We start from the raw sequence: 8,697 nt of genomic DNA on the forward strand, positions 1-8,697 counted from the left end.
CCTTCCAAGCATGATGTCCCTCTCCAAGGACAAGTTCCTCTTTGCAACATGCCCAAGTATGTCAGATGAAACCTCAGAATACTTGCCTCCAAGGAACAGCCAGGTTTACATTCATACTAAAGTAAAAATAAGTCCTCAAGAGTCAGAACTGTGAGATACATATATTTTGACTGGTGACCGATTGTCAGTTTGAGTAGATTGTGCGTGTCCAAGGATTTGCCCATTTCCTCTAGAGTTTTATATTTGTTATAATTTTTTATCTTAGATACCCATTTCATTTTTTGTTGGGATTACTTGTGTCTTTGATTTTATTGATCCTTTCAAAGAACTAACTCCTGTTCTTATTGATAATTTCAATTGCTTTTTTGTTTTCTATTAGATTTATTTCTGCCCTAGGTTTTAGAATTTCCTTCCTTTTAAAGGTTGTTGTGTTTCCTTGCTGTGCTTTTTCTGTTTATTGGTGATATTGGGCTAAATAGTTGATTTTCATTCTTTCTTCTCTTTTGATGTGCTTGTGTATTGCTAAGGATTGACCTCTAGAACAGCTTTTGCTGTATCTCAGCAGTTTTGGTAAATATGTTTTCATTCTCATTTGTTCCAAAGAGCTTTTTAATGTCATTTTTCATTTCTTTATTACTCAGTTGTGTTCATACAGGGTGTTATTTAGCTTTTAGGTGCATATTTGTTTGTTTGAGCTCCTCTTTTCATCCCCTTTTCCTTTATCTTTTTGTTGGTTATTTATAATATTTCAGCATTGTGGTCTGAGAAAATGCTTTGCAGTGTTTAAATGTTTTTTAATTTATTGAAGCTTGCTTTGTGACCTAACATAAGCTCTATTCTGGAGAAAGTTCCAGGTGTGCTGGAGAAGAATATATATTGAACTTGGTAAGGAGCTGTACTGTAATCCCAAAGACACATGGATTGAATCTACCGGTTGCTCCAGGGGAGAAGGACAGACAAACCCCTCCCATGTGATCTCCTGTCCCTGAAAATCCATTGGAGCAGGGGTGTCAGCTATGAGTCCATTCCTAGTTGACTGCACTTGACGATAAACAACAACTCTCTCTATATATATATTAGATCAGGTTGGTTAATTGTATCATTTAGTTCTTATGCATCTTTGTTGCATTTCTTTCTAGTTGTCCTATCTTTCCTTGAGAGCGGTGTATTGAAATTTCCTACTACTATGATGGTGGTGGTGGTGTGTACCATTGAGTCAGGACCAACTCACAGCTGGCCTTCCAGTGAGTTTTCAGAGACAGAAAATTATAAGGAAGGAGATTACTCATCTTTCTCCTACATAGCAGATAGTGGATTCAAACTGTGTGCTTTGGGGATGGCAGTGCAGCTCCTTACCACTAGCTTCCTACTCCTATGGTAGTGTAGTCTATGTCTTTTTTTCCCCTCAATTCAGTTTACATTTGTTTATTTTGCAGCCCTATCATTTGGTGCATAGGTATTTATTATGGTATGTGCTCTTACTCTGTTGACCCTTTAAGTATTATATAGTTTCCTTCCTTGTTATGTATGCCAATTTCTACCCCAAAGTCTATTTTATCAGAGATTAATATTGCTACTCTGCTTTTCTTTAGTTGCCATTTTTTAAATTGATAATTTATTGTAAGTTTATAAAGAACTTGGATTTCCATTCATTCATTGTTGCACAGTTTCCTCTGTGCGCCCCTCCTGACAGTTTTTTCTTTAGGAAAAAAGTTCTTTCATTGTTATACAATCCCCCCTCCACAGACCAATTTACTATGCAGCTCTTATTCTGGACTCTTGTCACACCAGTAATACTTAATCATATATTCCTTTTATACAGTTCTCTCCCTTGTCCATTTCAGTGCCCTATACATTTTTTATCCCCTCTTTTCTTCGTTTCCCCCTAACACCCCTGTCAGTCCTGTTTTATAACAGTGACATTATACAGTATTTGTGTTTTTTGTGATGGAGATATTTCACTCAGCGTAATGTCCTCCATTTTTTTGAGTATATTTCTCCCTACCCTTTGATTTTTAATCTGTCTTTATCTACACTTCTCAAGTGTGTCTCTTAGACTATATATTTATGGATTTTGATTTTTTTTTTTATCTAAGCTGCTGCTCTTTTTCTCCTTACTGGTGCATTTAAACCATTGACATTCAGTGTGATTGTTGAGTTGTTGTTGTTGTTGTGTGCCATGAAGTTGGAACTGACCCATAGCTGACCCTCCAGTGGGTATTCAGAGGCAGTTAATGGCATGAGAGGAGATTGTCCATCCTTCTCCCATGAAGGAATTGGTAATCATTGAGAGTTAAAGTTTTTATTGTTAAGATCCTTTGTGTGTTACTGCTGGTTACTTTGATCCATCCACTTTTTGTTGTGTCTCTATGGAAAGGACTTCCTTTAGTATTTCCTGAAATGTTGCTTTTGTTTTCATGAACTCTCTTAGTTTCTGCTTTTCTGAGAAATTCCTGATCTCCCTAGCATATTTGATGGACAGTTTTGCTGGGTATAGTATTCTCGATTGGCTGTCGTTTTCTTTGAATGTTTTGTATATGCTGTTGTACTGTCTTCTTGCTTGCATGGTTTCTACTGAGAAATTGAAAGTTAATTGTATTTGCCTTCCTCTACATATTATTCTTAATTTTTTTCTAGCTGCTTTCAGAATTCTTTACTTGTCTGTGATTCTGTCGAATCTGACTATAATATGCCTTGGTGTTTTTCCTTTAGAGGTCTATTATATTTTGGGTTCACTCAGCTTCTTAGAGAAATGACATCAGGCTGGAGACTAAGGTGTGCCTGATCCAGGCTATAGTCTTTTCAATTACATGCTATGCATCAGAGAGTTAGACAGTGAATAGGGATGATAGAAAGAAAACCGATACCTTTGAACTATGGTGCTGGAGAAGAGTGTTGAAGATACCATGGGATGCTAGGAGAACAAACAGGTTTGTCCTGGAGAAGGTGAAGCCAGAATATTCCCTGGAGTTGAGGATTCTGAAGCCTCGTCTGACATACTTTGGGCATGTTGCAAGGAGGGACTGGTTTGGCAGAGTGGAGGGGCAGCGCAGGAGAGGAAGACCCTTGATGAGATGGATCGATTCTGTGAGTGGAGTGGGGGGAATGAGGGCGTTTGAGATGGCTAGGTTGGCAAAGGATAGAGCAGTGTTTAGGGCTCTTGTACATAGGGTTGCTAAGAGCCGCAAGTGACTCAATGGCACATAACAACAACAACTTCTTAGATATATATTTCTCACTTTTTATGATACCTGGAAAGTTTTCTTCTAATAATAGTTCCACAATATTCTCAGTTCTTTTTTTTTGCTTCCTCCTGTTCTAGAATGCCAGTTACCTGCATGTTACTCTCTTTGATGGCATCCCATATATTTTTTGTTAGTTACTTATTAGGTACCGTGGAGTTGGAGCTGACTCATAGCTGACCCACCAACACATTTCCAGAGGCAGGAAACCATACAAGAGGAAGCTGGCATCTTTCTCCTGAGAAGCAGCTCATGGATTTGAACCGAGTGTCGTTAGGCTGGCAGTACAAGCTTTCTTCATTTTCTTTCCTTTTTATTTCTATTTTTGCTCTAGCAGGTCAATGCTGAGATCTCTGTCTTCTGTTTCTCTAATTCTGTGTTCTGTCACTTCAGTTTGATTTATCTAGCCAATATTTTGATAGCTTCTGAAATATTGATCTTATTACTATGGATTGCTGTTTCAGGTTTTTATATGGCTTCTAAGGCTTCATTTTTCTTTGGAAGGAAGAGAGGCATCCACTTCCATAAATAGCTTGCCTCAGGAAACCCTACGAACCTGGAGGAAGGATGAAAGTCATGCAAGTGTCATGGACTTTCGTTCATAGGGTCACTATGAGTCACCTACGACTCAGTGGCACTTACCAACAACCACAGCAAGGCTTCATTGGTATAGACATTTTCTGCTACTTTTAAAAGTTCCTCTAGAATTCTGCTTGTGGCTATCTTAAATTCTTGCAATTTTCTTTTAGCCAGTGAAAATACCGATCATTGTTCCTTGGAATTCTGTGTCAGAAAGTTCTATCAGGCTTTTCTCCTTCAGGATATCCTTGCCTCTATGTTTTGATCACTTTTTTTGAGGTGACATCTTGCTTTGATTTTTTTGTGGGGTTTAAAGTTATCTGCTTCTTTTCTGTCATAATGGTAATGATATATTTGTAAATATTTTTTTAAAATTAAATTTTTATTTAACCCATTCTCTTCTGGCATGTATGTGATAGTTGATGGAGTATTTATTTGTTCATTATCTGTGGAATGCTTTCCCTCTTGCCACTTGTTGGAAGGGGTCTTTGCCTCTCTGCTCACTGGATCACCAAGCTTTTGAGTCCCTAGCTTTAGGTATCAGGGGCTTTCTGGGCATGGCCACCTGACTGGGAGGTCAACAGAAGTGGGGCTTTTGGATGCTCTGCTCACTTCCAGGTCAGAGAGTGAGGAGTGGGGGACTCTTGTTGGGCTGACTCATCACCAGTGGGCCTCCAGGCACTCATTGCTAAAGTTGAACCAGGCCCAGACGTAGATGAGGGTGGAACATTTTGTCTCTTTGCTTGCCGCAGGTCAGGGGGCAAGGAGCAGTCTCTAGGTCCTCTAGTTACTTCTGTGAGAGTCATGGGAAATGAACCTGGCTCAATGTCAGTGGGGGATGGGGCTTCCCAGTCTTCTCCAGTCTTGATTTTTGACAGTACTTGTGGAAATCTGAGCCAATATTCATTGTATAAGGAGCCTTTCCTCTAGACAACTCAAACAAGGAGACCTCAGAGTCACCTCTTTCATCCAGGGTATGGACTGTATTTGTCATCTACAACAAGTTCACACACATAATTTTTGAGCTCCTAAATTACAGGCAGTGCAGGCAAATAATGTGCTTAATTCCTAACCAAATTATTGGTGATTTGAAAGTCTACCCAGAAGTGTCTCAAGAGAAAGAGATGATGATGATCTTATAAGAAGTATCCATCATTGAAAACTCTACAGAGCATTGTTCTACTCTGATGCACATGTAGTCTCCATGACCCAGAACTGAGAACACTTTGTGCTATGAACCTAGTATCATATGCTAAGGAAATCAAGATAAAAAGAGCCCCCAAACCCCAAACATGCTGATGATTATTTGAGGACATATCCAGTGAGGAAGAAAGATTGGAAAACTTTGGAATTTCTTCCTCTTTACTTTTCTCAGTATTTTCTTTTTCTTTCCGTCATAGTCCCTGCAGGGTCTTTGTCTGAGTCAGGATGAGTTCACCCTGGGATGCACTTCTTGACAGAAAGAGGAAGGTAAAACAATTGTGGGAAAGTGACTCTTAGAAAGGGAGGATCCTACCCATAATGTTGTTAGCTGTTCCACTGATAGGGAACAGACCCACAGCTCACCCTCCAGCAGGTTTTCAGAGGCAGTGAATCATACGAGAGGAAGTTGTCCATCTTTCTCCTGTTGGTGGGAGACTGCCCACCACAGAGCTGGTGGATTTGAACTGTGTGCCTTCAGGTTGGCAGCACAACTTCCTACCACTAGGCCACCAGAAATCCCTAGTGAGCTCCACTAAAGTCCCCAAACTCGGGCCTGGTGCCTTAACTAACACTACTTGGAGATATATCAATTTTAAGAGGCGTTTAGTTCAACCAAGACCTTTATCTGTCTACCAGGAAGTAGAAATAGCAGAAAGGTTAGTGAATTGTGAATTAGAGAAGTGGTAAAAGGGCACCGGGCAAGGTCCAGGGGCCCTTGTGGCGCTGTAGTCTTGCATAAAGTAAGCAGTGAGTAAATTAAGCACACAGGTATGACTAGAGTGTGGAAAGGCAGGGTGGAGGTTCGAGACAAGAATGCCTGCATATGGGTGGGGCTGGACCAATTTATAACTTTCTTTTTTGTGGATTTATAACTTCATTTTTCTGAAGCAGGAAGATGGGCAATATCCTCCTGTGCAATTTGCAGCCTCCAGAAGCCCCCCTGCTGGTCAGCTATGAGTAAGACAATCAGTTCTGATAAGAGAAGTGAGGAAATGCTGAGGGGCGGTTTCTGGATAAGACATGCTGTTGCTCTTAGTTGCCCTTGAGCAGGCTCAAATTCAAGATGATTTTAGAACACAATAAAACATTTTGCTATGTCCATGATTGTTAGTCTACTTGAATCCATTTTTTTAAAAGCCACTGTGTATTTTGAAGAAGCTGGTGAGATTGGTACCAGAGAGGGCAACATTCAGATCTGTTGTTCACAGGTTTCTTATGAGTCCTAGTTGACTGACCATCTTTCTCCCAAAAAAAAGAAAATGCTCAGAAAAGTAAAGAGGAAGAAATTCCAAAGTTTTCCAATCTTTCTTTCTCACTGGATATGTTTTCAAATAGTCATCAGCATGTTTTGGGTTTTGGGGGCTTTCTAAATCTTGATATCCCTAGTTTATGACACCGGGTTCATAGCACAAAGTGCTCTCAGTTCCAGGTCTTGGGAGAAAGATGGTAAGTGTTCTCATCTACAATTTAAAGCCTCAGAAGCCCAATGGAGGGTAAGTTATGAGATGGTTCTCCTTTGATGGTGAGAGAGCAAAAGGCAGTATTTTATATGTTTTGCAGTGTAGGGGGTTAATCTGGACACACTGTATGACACACTAATCTGTTGTGAGCCATAGGGATTTCATGGGTTAATTTTCAGTAGTTATATAGGCATTTCTTCCTATTCTGCCTTAATCTAGATGCATTGCTGAAGCCTTTGACCATAGTTGACTCTGCTTGTATAGCTTACAGCATTACAGAATCATGCAAATCGCCTTATGATGAGAAGTGTGCAGATGAATGTGAAGATAGGGCATCTTTGTTGTTGTTTGGTGCCGTTGAGTCAACCAGGACTCATAGCAACCCTGTGAATTGTAGCCTGCCCTATCCTGTGCCATCCTCATTTTCTCTGATATACTTGAGACCATTGTTACAGTCACTATGTCAATCCAGCTTGTTGAGGGTCTTCCTCTCTTTCCTTAGCCCTCTACCATTCAATGCTTGATGTCCTTCTCCAAGGACTGGCCCTTCCTCACACTGTGCCCCAAAATATAGTGAGACAAAGTTTCACTATCCTTGCCCCCAAGGAGTATCGTGGATACACTTTCTCCATGACATACTTGTTTGTTCTTTTGGCAGTCCATATGACATTCAGTAACTCTTCTCCAACACCATAACTCAAAGACATGGGTTCTTTTTCTGCCATCCTTTATTTGTTGTCCAACTTTCAGATGTATAAGTAATTGAAAAAACAAGAGTCACTTGAAATGGCAATATCTAAGGACATTTCTGGTTTTGGTTATCACTATCAAGAGAGTCAAGTCAAGGGTTCTACTAAATATTCTACAGTGAACATCACAGCTCCCCACACCAAAGACTCTCCTGAACTCAAATATCAATGTGCTAAATTGAGACATCCTGGTCCGAGTCTTGGGTGTTTTGATTTTCCCTGCAAGGGTTCATGAGAGAAGTCCTGGATATTGACACAGCCTAGGAGCCCTGCTCCACCCTTCCTCACTCCAGGTTCTTTCTTAGTTGTCAGTGACTCATGGCCCTTCCCTCCTCTCTGGAGCTTGCCTGAACTCACCCTGGAGCTCTCATTCCTGATGGTGACTCATGACCCACACCCTGAAAGAAGATGTCTCCTAGATAGAGAGAGGCCCTATATGGAGAGAAAGGTCTGAGACGGTCAGGCCCAGAAGCGTCATGATTATTTCTCTTTGCTCCTCCCTATATCTTGTCTGTCTATTATTACACTCACTGCTATGTCTTCATACAGTCCAGCTTCTCAGATTATTTGTTCAGCAGACACGTTGACCAACTCACTGTTCTTGTGTTAGAATCTACTCATAGCTGACTCTCCTGTGGGTTTTCTGAGGCTGTAAGTATCTCTGGAGGAGACTTCCCATCTTTCTCCCTCGGAGCCATGAGTGGATTTGAACCACCAGAGAGGTACCACCATTGGGTTCACAGTTCAACTCTCTATGGACTGTGTAGGAGGTGTGGTGAAAGGATACAACTTTTATGCAAAACATCACTGGTTTTAAACCACGCACTATCCCTTTGTTCTGTTTGAACAATTGCTTCTTGGTTCATGAATGGGTTGTACAACTGCAAATTAAGTATTCTGAATTCTCATTTTTCTCAGCATTATCCATAATTTATTAGGGTCCACATGATCAAATGCCTTTGCAAAGTCAATAAAGCATAAGTAAACACATTTCTGACATTGTCTGCTTTGAGCCAAGATTCCTCAGACATAAAAAATTATATCCCTCATTCCACAGCCTCTTCTGTATCCACCTTGAATTTCTGGCAGTTTCTTGTCAGTGTACTGCTATGCTGTTGTTGTTAGGTGCCAATGAGTCAACTGCAACTCACATCCTACAAGCAATGGATCTGAACCCTGCCTTTTCCTGCACCATCCTCATGATTTCTGTCCAGCTCAGGCTTCTTCTGTTCATCACTGTGTCTGTCCATCATGTCGATAGCCATCTTCTCTTTGGCTAACCCTTTACCTTTCCCCAGCATGATATCTCTCTTGAAGCACTAATTCCTCCTGGCAGCATACGCAGGGTAAGTGAGACGAAGTTTTACTGTCTTTGCCTCTAAGGAACACTCTGGTTGCACTTCCTCCAAGAGAGATATGCTTGTTCTTTTTGGCAGCCCATGGATATTTAATCTTTTTACGAAT

Source organism: Elephantulus edwardii, unplaced genomic scaffold, assembly GCF_000299155.1.
Source record: "Elephantulus edwardii isolate Elephantulus edwardi_28Jun2011 unplaced genomic scaffold, EleEdw1.0 scaffold00284, whole genome shotgun sequence".
NCBI lineage: Eukaryota > Metazoa > Chordata > Mammalia > Macroscelidea > Macroscelididae > Elephantulus > Elephantulus edwardii.